Source organism: Crassostrea angulata, chromosome 2 (genome assembly GCF_025612915.1).
Source record: "Crassostrea angulata isolate pt1a10 chromosome 2, ASM2561291v2, whole genome shotgun sequence".
Taxonomy (NCBI): domain Eukaryota; kingdom Metazoa; phylum Mollusca; class Bivalvia; order Ostreida; family Ostreidae; genus Magallana; species Magallana angulata.
In genome coordinates, this window is record NC_069112.1 from 79,818,213 (window position 1) to 79,834,561 (window position 16,349).

A 16,349-nucleotide genomic window follows, 5' to 3' on the forward strand; every position below is an offset into this window, starting at 1 on the left:
AAAATAAAATTTTGAAAATCTTTTTTTAATAATACAATTCAAAAATTTTATCTCAAGAATTATTTCTTTCTTCTTAAAAAATAAATTTAGTCAAATTCAAATTCAACTATTCATTTACATGCATTCGTCACATTTTTTAAAGTGAACATTCATAAATAAGCATAGTAATGCAAAGTAATGCCATGTAGTGCCAACATTACACTAGATAATGAATTACATTACCATTACTTGTAATGCTAATTTTGTGGCATTACGCATTACTAGCATTACTTTGAAAACATGTAATGCATTACAATACATTACCATTACATTTAGCATTACCTCAAGCCTGTTACAGAACAACTCACTCAACAGAAAAAAAACATCAATGTATGTGTACAGTAATCGTCCCTTGTAAAGGAAACCAGACGTAGTCACGGTTCATGGTAATCAAACAGACATCGTCACAGCTCACGGTAATCAAACAGACGTAGTCACAGTTCACGGTAATCAAACATAGGACGTAGTCACAGTTCACGGTAATCAAACAGACGTAGTCACAGTTCACGGTAATCAAACAGACGTAGTCACAGTTCACGGTAATTAAACAGACGTAGTCACAGTTCACAATATTCAAACAGACCTAGACACAGTTCACGGTAATTAAACAGACGTAGTCACAGTTCACGGTAACCAAACAGACGTAGTCACAGTTCACGGTAACCAAACAGACATAGTCACAGTTCACGGTAATCAAACAGACGTAGTCACAGTTCATGGTAATCAAACAGACGTAGTCACAGTTCACGGTAACCAAACAGACGTAGTCACAGTTCACGGTAATCAAACAGACGTAGTCACAGTTCACGGTAATTAAACAGACGTAGTCACAGTTCACGGTAATCAAACAGACGTAGTCACAGTACACGGTAATCAAACAGGCGTAGTCACAGTTCACGGTAATCAAACAGACGTAGTCACAGTTCACGGTAATCAAACAGACGTAGTCACAGTTCACGGTAATCAAACAGACGTAGTCACAGTTCACGGTAATCAAACAGACGTAGTCACAGTACACGGTAATCAAACAGACGTAGTCACAGTTCACGGTAATCAAACAGACGTAGTCACAGCTCACGGTAATCAAACAGACGTAGTCACAGTTCACGGTAATCAAACAGACGTAGTCACAGTTCACGGTAATCAAACAGACGTAGTCACAGTTCACGGTAATCAAACAGACGTAGTCACAGTTCACGGTAATTAAACAGACGTAGTCACAGTTCACGGTAATCAAACAGACGTAGTCACAGTTCACGGTAATCAAACAGACGTAGCCACAGTTCACGATATTCAAACAGACGTAGTAACAGTTCACGGTAATCAGACAGACGTAGTCACAGTTCACGGTAATCAAACAGACGCAGTCACAGTTCACGGTAATCAGACAGACGTAGGCACAGTTCACGGTAATCAAACAGACGTAGGCACAGTTCACGGTAATCAGACAGACGTAGTCACAGTTCACGGTAATCAAACAGACGTAGGCACAGTTAACGGCAAACAAACAGACGTAGCCACATTTAACGGTAATCAAACAGACGTAGTCACAGTTCACGGTAATCAGACAGACGTAGGCACAGTTCACGGTAATCAGACAGACGTAGGCACAGTTCACGGTAATCAGACAGACGTAGTCACAGTTCACGGTAATCAAACAGACGTAGGCACAGTTAACGGCAAACAAACAGACGTAGCCACATTTAACGGTAATCAAACAGACGTAGTCACAGTTCACGGTAATCAAACAGACGTAGCCACAGTTCACGATATTCAAACAGACGTAGTCACAGTTCACGGTAATCAAACAGACGTAGTCACAGTTCACGGTAATCAAACAGACGTAGTAACAGTTCACGGTAATCAGACAGACGTAGTCACAGTTCACGGTAATCAAACAGACGTAGTCACAGTTCACGGTTATCAAACAGACGTAGTCACAGTTCAAGATATTTAAACAGACGTAGTCACAGTTCACGGTAATCAAACAGACGTAGGCACAGTTAACGGCAAACAAACAGACGTAGTCACAGTACACGGTAATCAAACAGACGTAGTCACAGTTCACGATAATCAAACAGCCGTAGTCACAGTTCACGGTAATCAAACAGACGTAGTCACAGTACACGGTAATCAAACAGACGTAGTCACAGTTCACAGTAATCAAACAAAAATAGTCACAGTTCACGGTAATCAAACAGTACTCACAGTTCACGATAATCAAACAGACGTAGTCACAGTTCACGATAATCAAACAGACACAGTCACAGCTCACGGTAATCAAACAGACGTAGTCACAGTACACGGTATTCAAACAGACGTAGGCACAGTTCACGGTAATCAGACAGACGTAGTCACAGTGCACGGTATTCAAACAGACGTAGGCACAGTTCACGGTAATCAGACAGACGTAGGCACAGTTCACGGCAAACAAACAGACGTAGCCACATTTAACGGTAATCAAACAGACGTAGTCACAGTTCACGGTAACCAAACAGACGTAGTCACAGTTCACGGTAATCAAACAGACGTAGTCACAGTTCACGGTAATTAAACAGACGTAGTCACAGTTCACGGTAATCAAACAGACGTAGTCACAGTACACGGTAATCAAACAGGCGTAGTCACAGTTCACGGTAATCAAACAGACGTAGTCACAGTTCACGGTAATCAAACAGACGTAGTCACAGTTCACGGTAATCAAACAGACGTAGTCACAGTTCACGGTAATCAAACAGACGTAGTCACAGTTCACGGTAATCAAACAGACGTAGTCACAGTTCACGGTAATCAAACAGACGTAGTCACAGCTCACGGTAATCAAACAGACGTAGTCACAGTTCACGGTAATCAAACAGACGTAGTCACAGTTCACGGTAATCAAACAGACGTAGTCACAGTTCACGGTAATCAAACAGACGTAGTCACAGTTCACGGTAATCAAACAGACGTAGTCACAGTTCACGGTAATTAAACAGACGTAGTCACAGTTCACGGTAATCAAACAGACGTAGTCACAGTTCACGGTAATCAAACAGACGTAGCCACAGTTCACGATATTCAAACAGACGTAGTAACAGTTCACGGTAATCAGACAGACGTAGTCACAGTTCACGGTAATCAAACAGACGTAGTCACAGTTCACGGTAATCAGACAGACGTAGGCACAGTTCACGGTAATCAAACAGACGTAGGCACAGTTCACGGTAATCAGACAGACGTAGTCACAGTTCACGGTAATCAAACAGACGTAGGCACAGTTAACGGCAAACAAACAGACGTAGCCACATTTAACGGTAATCAAACAGACGTAGTCACAGTTCACGGTAATCAGACAGACGTAGGCACAGTTCACGGTAATCAGACAGACGTAGGCACAGTTCACGGTAATCAGACAGACGTAGTCACAGTTCACGGTAATCAAACAGACGTAGGCACAGTTAACGGCAAACAAACAGACGTAGCCACATTTAACGGTAATCAAACAGACGTAGTCACAGTTCACGGTAATCAAACAGACGTAGCCACAGTTCACGATATTCAAACAGACGTAGTCACAGTTCACGGTAATCAAACAGACGTAGTCACAGTTCACGGTAATCAAACAGACGTAGTAACAGTTCACGGTAATCAGACAGACGTAGTCACAGTTCACGGTAATCAAACAGACGTAGTCACAGTTCACGGTTATCAAACAGACGTAGTCACAGTTCAAGATATTTAAACAGACGTAGTCACAGTTCACGGTAATCAAACAGACGTAGGCACAGTTAACGGCAAACAAACAGACGTAGTCACAGTACACGGTAATCAAACAGACGTAGTCACAGTTCACGATAATCAAACAGCCGTAGTCACAGTTCACGGTAATCAAACAGACGTAGTCACAGTACACGGTAATCAAACAGACGTAGTCACAGTTCACAGTAATCAAACAAACGTAGTCACAGTTCACGGTAATCAAACAGTACTCACAGTTCACGATAATCAAACAGACGTAGTCACAGTTCACGATAATCAAACAGACACAGTCACAGCTCACGGTAATCAAACAGACGTAGTCACAGTACACGGTATTCAAACAGACGTAGGCACAGTTCACGGTAATCAGACAGACGTAGTCACAGTGCACGGTATTCAAACAGACGTAGGCACAGTTCACGGTAATCAGACAGACGTAGGCACAGTTCACGGTAATCAAACAGACGTAGTCACAGCTCACGGTAATCAAACAGACGTAGCCACAGTTCACGATATTCAAACAGACGTAGTCACAGTTCACGGTAATCAGACAGACGTAGTCACAGTTCACGGTAATCAGACAGACGTAGGCACAGTTCACGGCAAACAAACAGACGTAGCCACATTTAACGGTAATCAAACAGACGTAGTCACAGTTCACGGTAATCAGACAGACGTGACACAGTTCACGGTAATCAGACAGACGTAGTCACAGTACACGGTAATCAAACAGACGTAGTCACAGTTCACGGTAATCAAACAGACGTAGTCACAGTTCACGGTAATCAAACAGACGTAGTCACAGTTCACGGTAATCAAACAGACGTAGTCACAGTACACGGTAATCAAACAGACGTAGTCACAGTTCACAGTAATCAAACAAACGTAGTCACAGTTCACGGTAATCAAACAGACGTAGTCACAGTTCACGGTAATCAAGTGTCCTCAAACAAAGGACGTGTTAAAAGTGACTAATACATCTGATGGATGTATTGAACAAATATTTTTTTGTGAAAAAACATCTTAAAAATATAAATTGATTTAAGAGTAACATATGCAATGTATTTCTTTAAAAATAACGTTATATTACACTTTTCCACTTTCTTTTTAAATTTTCATTTCATTTTCATGTGTTTTTCATTTTTACAGTGCATTATTATTTTAAAGAATAGTCCCATATTGTCGTATATTGCTTGTTAAAGGGGCATGGTCACGATTTTGGTCAAAAATTATTTTTTCGATTTTAATGTTTACAATGCTTCAGTAAGGCATTTTTAATAGGCAACCAAAATTTGAGTGTCATTTGATGAGTTATAAGCGAGTTACTGAACTTACAATTCTTCGCTATGTAAACAAAGCGTTTGTTTACATTTTGAATGTTGAAGTGAAAATTCAAGTTTTAGACCTAAAATGAATGTTTTAATCGTTAGGAACTGCTTATTTATGCTTAAAATGAATAATAAAGAAGACAAACCATCTTGAAAATATTACTTATTAGGCTTCGCCTCGCCTTCTATGGACTTTACCGACCCCACAAATTTCTTTAAACAGTCAGTAACAAACCTAATAAGTGTTTTGTTTTGTCCAGGACCTAAAGTTTGATATGCAAACAAATATTTGTGTAGAAAATCAGTTCAAATAACGTTACGTCCGCCATGTTGCCCTATAAATTTGACGCGTTTCATCCAATGACGTCGCGACATTCTAGTCCGAGGCAAAACAAAGATTTTTAATAGTATATCCAACCTATGTAAACAAAAACAGGTCACGAGCCTTGTTTGCATGACGAAAAATTGTGAGCCCCGTATCTTGCTTTAAAACTCAACGACTGGCACCAACACGTCATTTGATCATTAGAAATACATTCCTAAAGCATTACAAACAATAAAAACAGGAAAATAAAATTTGACCAAAATCGTGACCATGCCCCTTTAAAACAAGAGAGAAAAAATAGAAAGAGACAAACAGACAGACGAAGACAATTAGACAGACAATATCAAATTATCAGAAATAGTTTCTAATTTTAAGTTGTAGAATCTTATTGGATTGCTTGTGTATTACTTCATGACAAGTCTATTTTGTTTACTCGTTTTCCGGAAATTTTTAAATCACGTTCAAAATCAGAATACATGATGATATCAACAATCACGTACACGATCAGAATACCTGATGATATCAACAATCACGTAATCGATCAGAATACATGATGATATCAACAATCACGTACACGATCAGAATACCTGATGATATCAACAATCACGTACACGATCAGAATACCTGATGATATCAACAATCACGTACACGATCAGAATACCTGATGATATCAACAAACACGTACAAGACCAGAATACCTGATGATATCAACAATCACGTACACGATCAGAATACCTGATGATATATCAACAATCACGTACACGATCAGAATACCTGATGATATCAACAACCACGTACAAGATCAGAATACCTGATGATATCAACAATCACGTACAAGATCAGAATACCTGATGATATCAACTTTTCACTATTGGTTCTCTAAAAGTCTACAATCACATAAATAAATGTGTAACCACAGATAATGCTACCATAATAAGGGATCCAAAATATGTAGATAAAATTGGCTTATAAAGCTGAAATGCATTTTTAAGTTTAGAAAAATAAGAAATTGCTCGTCTCTTAGTATACCGTTTACATTACTTAATACAACAATAACTGCAAGAACTGGAGATAAGATAAACAGAGAAAAACCCTATTTAATGGAGTAAAGAACTACACGTTATATGTAACATTAGAACAACCCCCCTTCCACACATACAGACACACACTATTAGCATACCACCTTTAAAAATAACGCAAATACAACTTTTGAGGTTTTTTTTTATATAGTTAGAATGCCAATATAGTTTAGCTTAATCGTCGAATTGAGTTGTATACAAACAATTTCCGTATACGAATTGTACTCGTTGTTGCAGTCACGTGCTTATATAAACTTCCGTCTAACATATTTGGGAGTGCACAGAGAAGCCTTGAATCTACTAAGCTACACAATCTTTAACACCTAATTGTTTTCTACAAGTAGCAAGAGTGTTTTCAAAAAAGTTTAATGTGGTAAGTGAAATTTACTTCTTTTTAAAAAAAAAGAGACCAGAGATATGAATTCGCATTTGTGCATAGTATCAATGCGGAAGTGACATCTAGTCTAACCAGTTTTGTGTGAACCAACAATATAACATTTCATGTTTCACAATCCACAGTATACTTATATATGTATTTAGTTAAATCGGTTTTGTGTGAACCAACACTACCTCATGTCATAATTACCATTCGTTAGACTTGTTTGACATCAAAACGTGTAGCTAAAACAGACATACTATTTTGTTTTTGGGTTTTTTTGGTTTTTTGTTGTTTTTTTTTTTTTGGGGGGGGGGGGGGTCGTTAAAAGTTTTGATTAGTAAAGCAAACTGTTTATTGATATGTGACGGGATAATTTTAGTTTGTTGTTTTCTACACAAATTATTTAGGGTCAATCTAAGCGTGTTTAAGGTTGTTTTTAAGGTCTTCCGTTTCCAACAGAAGACCTTCTTGTTATTCTTCGGTTTCTTTTTCCCTATTATTAAGGTCTTCCGTTTCCAACGGAAGACCTTATTGTTTTCGTTCGGTTTCTTTTTCCCTATTATTATTATTTTTTTTCTTACAAAATTTGTGCAGGCGATTTCTCGAAAATGGCTCAGCCGATTTTTGTGAAACTTTCAGATCTAATAGATATTAATCCGAACTTAATATACATTTTTTTATTTTGATGACGTCATTTCCGTTCTTGAGAAAATGACGTTTTAACGATTTTCAGAGGGTCGGCTTGTCCAGGGATCTCCTCCTAAACGGTAAAAGATATTGAGTTCAAACTTTTTAGGGATTGTAAACAAGAGACTGTAGATGTGCTATTTGGCGTTCATATTTGTCATGCTCAAAAGGCGTTTAAGCTCGCCTGGTCCCGAAAATTGAGACTAAAAAAACGTCGTAATTTTTAATGGTTTTCTTCGTTTGTCTCTTTTCTGTAAAATATTTTGTTAACACTTGTAATGCAAAAAAGATCTATATTTACAAGACCTTTCATTTGATATCAAGAAAAAGGGGCTGGCTCCTCAAATTAAGGGATCAAAGGGCTCTAAAGACTTTCATCTGTAGTCCTTTACTGAGTGATATTTTGTGAACAGTTATAGAAGCAAATATGTTTATCTTACAGTTATGTATCCAATAAATGTAATGATTTTATCATGTGTTACGTAATTAGGGGTTTTTAGGGGCCAAAAGTCCAGAATTTTGATCACCCATATCTCAGAAAGGAAAAATATTTTGAAATAAAGTTTAGAAGTAAAGATGCTCAAAATGATGTACTAAATAATATGCAATTTTCAAAATTTCGTTAAATGGCCCCTATAAGGAGTTATGGGATCGGCCCCTAAAACGTTCTTTCCTATATATCTCAAGAACGGTAACAAATCTCTTAACACTTGTTAAACAAAATGTGTTGAAATTTAAATGACCTTTTATTTGATATTAAGAAAAAGGGGCTGGTCCCTCAAATTAGGGGACCAAAGGGCTCTAAAGTCCTTCATCTGTAGCTCTTTACTGAGGGATATTTTGTGAAAGGCTATAGAAGCAAATATGTTTATCTTACAATTCTGTATCCAAGCAATGTAATGTCATGTGTTATTTAAAAGGGTTTTTTAGGGATCAAGAATCCAAAACTATGACCACCTATATCTCAAACAGAAAAAATATTTTTAAATGCAGTATAGAAGAAAAGATGCTAAAAATGATGTACTTAACAACATGCAATCTTCAAAATTTGGTTCAGCGGCTCCAATAAGGAGATAAGGGACCGGCCCCTAAAACTTTTTCTTCTAAGATATCTCAAGAACAGTGACGAATTCTTAACACTTGTTGAACAAAGCTCTTACACCTGTAACAAAATAGTATCTGGCCCCCTAGAATGTAGACCCTGTTTTTTTTAATTCTAAATCATGTTTAGCTGTTAAATAGCAAAATCAAGATAGAACAAATTCTAAAATCAGACGGAAGACCTCCTCGTTGCTCGCAACGAGATCGTGTCTAGTTATTATTTTTTTTTTCTTCCTTTTTTTGTGCACGCGATTTCTCAGAAACGGCTCGGCCGATCTCAATCAAATTTTCGGATGTGATAGATAGTGGTCTGAACTTGATTGGAAATTTTTTGTATTGATGACGTCACATCCGTTTTTGAGATATTGAGATTTTTCTAATTTTTATATGGGTATTTTGTCTTCTGTTGTTCTCCTAAACTATAAGAGATATTAAGCTCAAATTTCTACGGTTGGTTAACGAAAGATTGAAGTTTTGCATGATTGTTGTTTTGTATGTTTAGCACTTATGGCGCCAAAGCTCGCTATGGCTCGAAAATTGACATTAAAAAAGCGTCGTGAATTTTTGTGCTTTTCTCTCTTTATCTCTTTTCTGGAAAATATTTTGTTAAAACATGTAATGTAAAAAATGTTTATATTTACAAGACCTTTCTGCTGATATCAGGAAAAAGGGGCTGGCCCCTCAAATTAGGGACCTAGAGGGCTCTAAAGTCTTTTACCCATAACTCTTTACCGAGGGATATTTTGTAATACATTATAGAAGCAAATATGTTTATTTTAGAGATATGAAGCCGAGCAGTATAACGATTTTCTCATATGTTACGTAATTAGGGATTTTTAGGGGTCAGAAGTCCAAAACTTTGACCACCTATATCTCAAAACGGAAAAATATTTTGAAACGCAATATAAAAGAAAAGATGCTCAAAATGATGTACTTAACACCATGCAACCTAAAAAATTTGGTTCAGCAGCCCCAATAAGGAGATAAGGGACCGGCCCCTAATACATTCTTTCTCAGATATCTCAAGAATGGAAACGAATTTCTGAACACTTGTTGAACAAAATGTCTTTATAATCAAATGACCTTTCATTTGATACCAAGAAAAAGGGGCTGGCCCCTAATATTAGGGACCTAGAGGGCTCTAAAGTCTTTTTACTATAGTTCTTTACTGAGGGATATTTTGTAATAAATTATAGAAGCAAATATGTTTATCGTACAGTTATGAAGCCAAGCAGTATACCAATTTTCTCATATGTTACGTAATTAGGGGTTTTTAGGGGTCAAAAGTCCAAAACTTTGACCACCTATATCTCCAAAAGGAAAACTATTTTGAAATGCAGTATAAAAGAAAAGATGCTCAAAATGATGTCCTTAACAACATGCAACCTAAAAAATTTGGTTCAGCAGCCCCAATAAGGAGATAAGGGACCGGCCCCTAATACATTCTTTCTCAGATATCTCAAGAATGGTAACGAATTTCTGAACACTTGTTGAACAAAATGTCTTTATAATCAAATGATCTTTCATTTGATACCATTAAAAAGGGGCTTGCCCCTAATATTAGGGACCTAGAGGGCTCTAAAGTCTTTTTCCTATAGTTCTTTACCGAGTGGTATTTCGTAATAGATTATAGAAGCAAATATGTTTATCTAACAGTTATGTAGCTTAACATTATAATGATTTTCTCATGTGTTACGTAATTAAGGATTTTTAGGGGTCAAAAGTCCAAAAATTTGATCACCTATATCTCAAAAAGAAAAAATATTTTGAAATGCAGTATAAAAGAAAAGATGCTCAAAATAATGTACCTAATAACATGCAACCTTACAATATTTGTTCAGCGGCCCCAATAAGTAGATAAGGGTCCGGCCCCTAAAATATTCTTTCTCAGATATCTCAAGAACGGTGACGAATTTCTAAACACTTGTTGAACAAACCTCTTACACCTGAAACAAAATAGTATCTGGCACTTAAAATGAAGATCCTCTTTTCCTGTTTTAAATCATGTATAGCTGTTAAATAGCAAAATCAAGATCGGACATAAATCTCAATTTCTAAAATCAAACGGAAGACCTCCTCGTTGCTCGCAACGAGATCGTGTCTAGTTATTATTATTTTTTTTTTCTTACCGATTTTGTGCACGCGATTTCTCGGAAACGGCTCAACTGATTTACGTCAAATTTTCAGTTCTGATAGGTATTGATCTGGACCTTGTTGGAAATTTTTTTTGTTGATGACGTCATTTCCTGTCTTGAGATATCATGGATTTATCGGTTTTTATAGGGGTATTTTGTCACGAGAACTCCTCTTTTACCATTTAAGATATGATGTTGAACTTTTCAGGGCTGATAGAGGACAGACTGAAATAGTGTCTAATGGTCATTAATCATCTTTATCTCAAAGAGCGCCGAAGCTCGCCCGAGCTTGAAAATTAGGATAAAAAAGGCGTCGTGATTTTCTTGGTTTTCTTTGAATATCTCTTTTCATGAAAACATTTTGTTAAAACATGTAGAACAAAAAAACTTAATTAAATCAAGAGCTTTCATTTTAGATCATGAAAAAGGGGCTGGCCCTTCAAATTAGGGGCTTAGGGGGCTCTAAAGTCTTTTAATGATAACTTTTTACCGTGAAATATTATGTGATGCGTTATAGAAGCAATTATGTTTAATCTTAGGTTATTAACATAATTATGGCAATCATTTACTCCTATGTTACGTAATTAGGGATTTTAAGGGGCCAGAAGTCCAAAACTTTGATGTTCAATATCTCAAAATTAAGAAACATTTGGATAAGCAATATTTAACAAAAGATGCCCAAAATATTGAACTTAACAATCTGAAACCATAATTTCCTTGTTATGCGGTCCCCAAAAGGAGTTACAGGGTCGGCCCCTAAAACGACCCTCTCCAGATATCTCGAGAACGGTACAAAATTTGTAAACACTTTTTGAACAAAATGTGTTTGAATTGACAGAAGCTTTCATTTGAAATCATGAAAAAGGGGCTGGCCCTTCAAATAAGGGGCTGAATGGGCTCTAAAGTCTTTTGATGATAACCTTTTACCGTGAAATATTTTGTGATGCGTTATATAAGCAATTATGTTCATTCTAAGGTTATTTACCTATTCATGGCAATCATTTACTCCTATGTTACGTAATTAGGGATTTTAAGGGGCCAGAAGTCCAAAACCTTAATGCTTAATATCTCAAAATGAAGAAACATTTGGATAAGCAATATTGAACAAAAGATGCTCAAAATATTGAACTTAACCATAATCAACTATAATTTCTTTGCGGTCCCTAAAAGGAGTTACAGGGTTGGCCCCTAACACGACCCTCTCAAGATATCTTAAGAACGTACACAATTTGTAATTACTTGCTGAACAAAAAGTGTTTGAATTGACAAGAGATTTCATTTGAAATCATGAAAAAAGTGCTGGCCCTTCTAATAAGGGGCTGAGGGGGCTCTAAAGTCATTTAATGATAACGTTTTACTGTTAAATATTTTGTGATGCGTTATAGAAGCAATTATGTTCATTCCAATGTTATGTACCTGTACATGGCAATCATTTACTCTTATGATACGTAATTAGGGATTTTAAGGGGCCAGAAGTCTAAAGCTTTGATGCTCAATATCTCAAAATGGAGGAAAACTTTGGAAAGCAATATTGAACAAAAGATGCTCAAAATATTGAGCTTAACAATGTACAACCATATATTGTTTTTATCTGGACCCTAAAAGGAGCTTTAGGACCGGATATCAAAACGATTTTTCCCAGATATCTCAAAAACTGTTACCAATTTCTTAATACTTATTAGTGGTACACAAAAATACCTTTTGACTAAAATGAATGAAAAGGAGCTGATCCCTCAAATAAGGGACACCAAAGGGATAGATAGTCTTTTACCCATTACTCATAGGTCCCGCCTCCTTTTCCGGATACGTTTTGTTGATGAAGGTCAAGAGTAAGGTCATTCCATATTCTAAAAATCGGACGGAAGACCTCCTCGTTGCTCGCAACGAGATCGTGTCTAGTTCTTCTTCTTTTTTGACTACATGGCAATATGTAGTCATATGACTATGAATATAGAGGGGACAGTCCTTTTCCGAGTTACCACGTTTAACGTTAAACTGATACTATTTCAAGATATCAATACTACACATATTTATTGAATTTTAAGTCAATGTAAACCTAATTGTTTTGTTTTTTGTCATTGATTAATTTTAAAAAATATGTTTCTTTTGTTTGTTAAAAGTAATTTATTGAAAGGCTATTTGTTTCTAGTGGTTTGTGACCTTTAACAAACCATTAATAAATAAGTGTTACATAAAAATTCATTTAAATGCAGACATATCATTGGTGTTTACATATAGTTTGATCCAAACATATTTATTTAACACTTCAGATACGAAGAAAAAAGAGTTTAATGAGAGAGAGAGAGAAAGAAAGAGAAAGCGAGAGAGAATATAGTTTAAAGTACAGAGAGAGAGAGAAAGAGAGAGAGAGAATATATCTTAAAGTACACAAAGAGAGAGAGAGAGACAGGGAGAGAGAGAGAGAGAGAATATAGTTTAAAGTACACAGAGAGAGAGAGAGAAAGAGAGAGAGAGAGAGAATATAGTTTAAAGTACACAGAGAGAGAGAGAGAAAGAGAGAGAGAGAGAGAGAGAGAGAGAGAGAGAAATGTACTGAAGAGTTCGTGGATTCTATTGAAGTCGATGTTTCTGTTTCTATCAGCAGACCTAAGATCTTAAGTCATTGGTCAGGATATAGCTCCTTCACACTGGAGGTACAATCTCACATTAGATCTGTTTCCTTGTTTTGTACAGCCTGTTGTAAAAGATCACTCACACGATACATTTCACGATTCTGTGTTAATATTATTCATGCCTATCACCATTTGACCTCTTTTCTGACGTGATTTACTTTATTGACAACAAAATATGTCAAATGCTACTATTCCTTCTCAAAATTGTTGTAGAACTGCTTTATAATGAAGTGGTGAAATGAGAAATGATCGGTAAGATGTTTAATATAGCATTAGTAAAAGTCAAGAGAAATATTTCGTTTAAACTGGAGATTAACTTCCGGTAAATCTTATTTCTAACTTTAAAATATCTTTAATAAGACTGCTTTAAAATGAGGTGATGAAGTAACCTATGAACGGTTAGATGTTTAACCGCCCCCCCCCCCGCCCCCATCTTAAACAGCAGTCCTGAAAGTTTTAGTAAAGATTCAGAAAGACATTAATTTAAGCTGGAAATTTCATTATTTTTTGTGCGTGTATTTGACACAAAATAATTTCAATTATTAACATGAAGGTAGCGGCATTGTAGGAAAAATACATAACCTGCGTCAGCGGGTTATGTAAATTTTAACTGCAAGAAAGCATTTATTGATCAATTTAACATCTATTTTAACCAATTAATAATTGATTATGAAAAGTAAGTTAAATTCACTAAATTACTGTTAATGTACATAAGTAGGTTAGCTAAAAGAAACAGCCAATTCGTCTCCTGTGAGAACTGAGTCTGCCATTATCATAAATATTTCATGCAGTCCGTGATTTTCTTAGGTCGCTGTAGGTTTTGACCAATCGATAAATCAGGTGTGTCAATTTCAGTCCTGTCAGTTTCTTGTCAGTTTTAGCCGCTGTAGATTTCGACCAATCGATAAACGAAGCGTGTAGATTTTAATTTGTCTGTTTCTATAGAGCTATGAATTAACTTTAAGTTTCCTTAAGAAAAGAGGGAATAATACTTTGTAGATGTAAATATAACATTTTGATATGGATTCTGAACAACCAACGTCTCCCATAGAGAACTAACGTTAGTCCTATTATATGTGTATAGATCGTTAGTACAACAATACATCTTATTGTAAGAAGAGCAATGTGAGCAATGGGGTATTATTCAACCAAATGAAATACAGGCAATGATTTGATCTTTCAAAATAATGGACCCTTACATGCATGTTGTAGAGAGAGAGAACATCGTCATCATTGACGTCTATGTTGCAGAGTGGAGAGAGTCATATTTTATTGTTTAGAGAGATACATAAAATACAGGGACATTGAGAGAGAGAGAGAGAGAGAGAGAGAGAGAGAGAGAGAGAGAGAGAGAGAGATTTACTGGCAATCTGTTTTATAAATAAAATTTCAATGCTATATTGTACAAAGAGTGCACAAAAATTCCTGGGTTAAAAAAAAGCTAATTCTAAGTACATGGTGTAAGTGGTTTGAATTAGCTGTCAAGTATATAATCGAACTTTGTGCAAAATAAGGAAGTTAGAATGACGAAGGGTGAGTCAGATTGTCATATCGGCGCGTAATCCCTGTTTCTAACAGCGACTCTTAAAGTTTTAGTCATTGGCCAGGAAAAAGATCCTTCACACTAAAGATCAAATTCAACTTAAAGTTGTTTTCTCGTCTGGTAAAGTTAAACGTGGTCTTGTTAAAAATTCAAAGCATCGTAGATAAAAATTGTCATAGTTTTCAGAATTTTTTTTAACTTATTTATTTATTTACAATATCCTGATGTGGATCCTGAAAAACCACCGCCTCCAACGGTCAACTAACATTAGTCCTATTGTATCTATTGTATGTGTATGTGTGTGTGTGAGAGAGAGAGAGAGAGAGAGAGAGAGAGAGAGAGAGAGAGAGAGAGAAAGAGAGAGACTCGCAATAAGTTTTGAAAACAACAAATATCCAAATCAACTGTAGAAAAAAGTGCACAAAAACTCCTATATTCTGTCCCGAGTTTTTACTTCCACTACTTTTTGCTTGATATATTAATAACAGTAGACACCTTTGTGCTCAAATTACGTTCATCCACTATATAATATGAACAATGTCCAGATTATCTGTTTTGAAACGCCCCCTCTACTGCTTCAGGTTTCAATACACATCCCAAAATTAAAAGTCTACGGAGATTTTTCATTGATCAGGCATTAATAAGGGTGCAAAACACAGTTTTATATGTAACGTTATGAGGACGTTTTCTGATGAGGGGCAAGCAAAACTGACCCCTATAAAAATAAATTATAAAAATATGTTACATTTATATCTATATATCAATAGAAAGATAAAATCGTGAATTGTTTAAATACTTAAGAATAATGCACATGAAACTTAATGCTAGAATTTATTCGGCACTCAAAGCATGCGGAAAATAGACAAACGGATGCCTCTAAATGCAGTACACCCATGCATTTTAGGCTCCCCTATAAAAATGAATTATAAAAATATGTTACATTTATATCTATATATCAATAGAAAGATAAAATCGTGAATTGTTTAAATACTTAAGAATAATGCACATGAAACTTAATGCTAGAATTTATTCGGCACTCAAAGCATGCGGAAAATAGACAAACGGATGCCTCTAAATGCAGTACACCCATGCATTTTAGGCTCCCCTAAAAGCAGAATGCAAATAAATCAACCATTTTAATTTCTATACATTTTAAAGAACACGTCCTTAGGCATCATTGTATAGTATTTTCAGGGTACATTCGCCAGCTTTTAAAAGAGCTATATTACCCGTTAAAAAATTCATGAATTTCTGCATGTGTAAAATCCGGATGTTTTTGGAGTAACCTCCCTTTATTTTAGAGTCTCAAACAATTAATTTTTAATTTTTTTCTATATACTTTTTTCATGTAATCGAAAG

General features: G+C 36.0%; 1 protein-coding gene across 1 annotated transcript in view; it reads left to right on the forward strand.

Moving 5' to 3' along the window:
* Nucleotides 1–6,756: 6,756 nt before the first annotated feature.
* Nucleotides 6,757–16,349, forward strand: part of LOC128172016 (uncharacterized) — a 184,325-nt gene continuing 174,732 nt past the window's right edge. The window contains exon 1 of the mRNA XM_052837785.1: nucleotides 6,757–6,885. The gene's annotated coding sequence lies outside the window, so the exon portion shown is untranslated. The remainder of the gene's footprint in view (nucleotides 6,886–16,349) is intronic.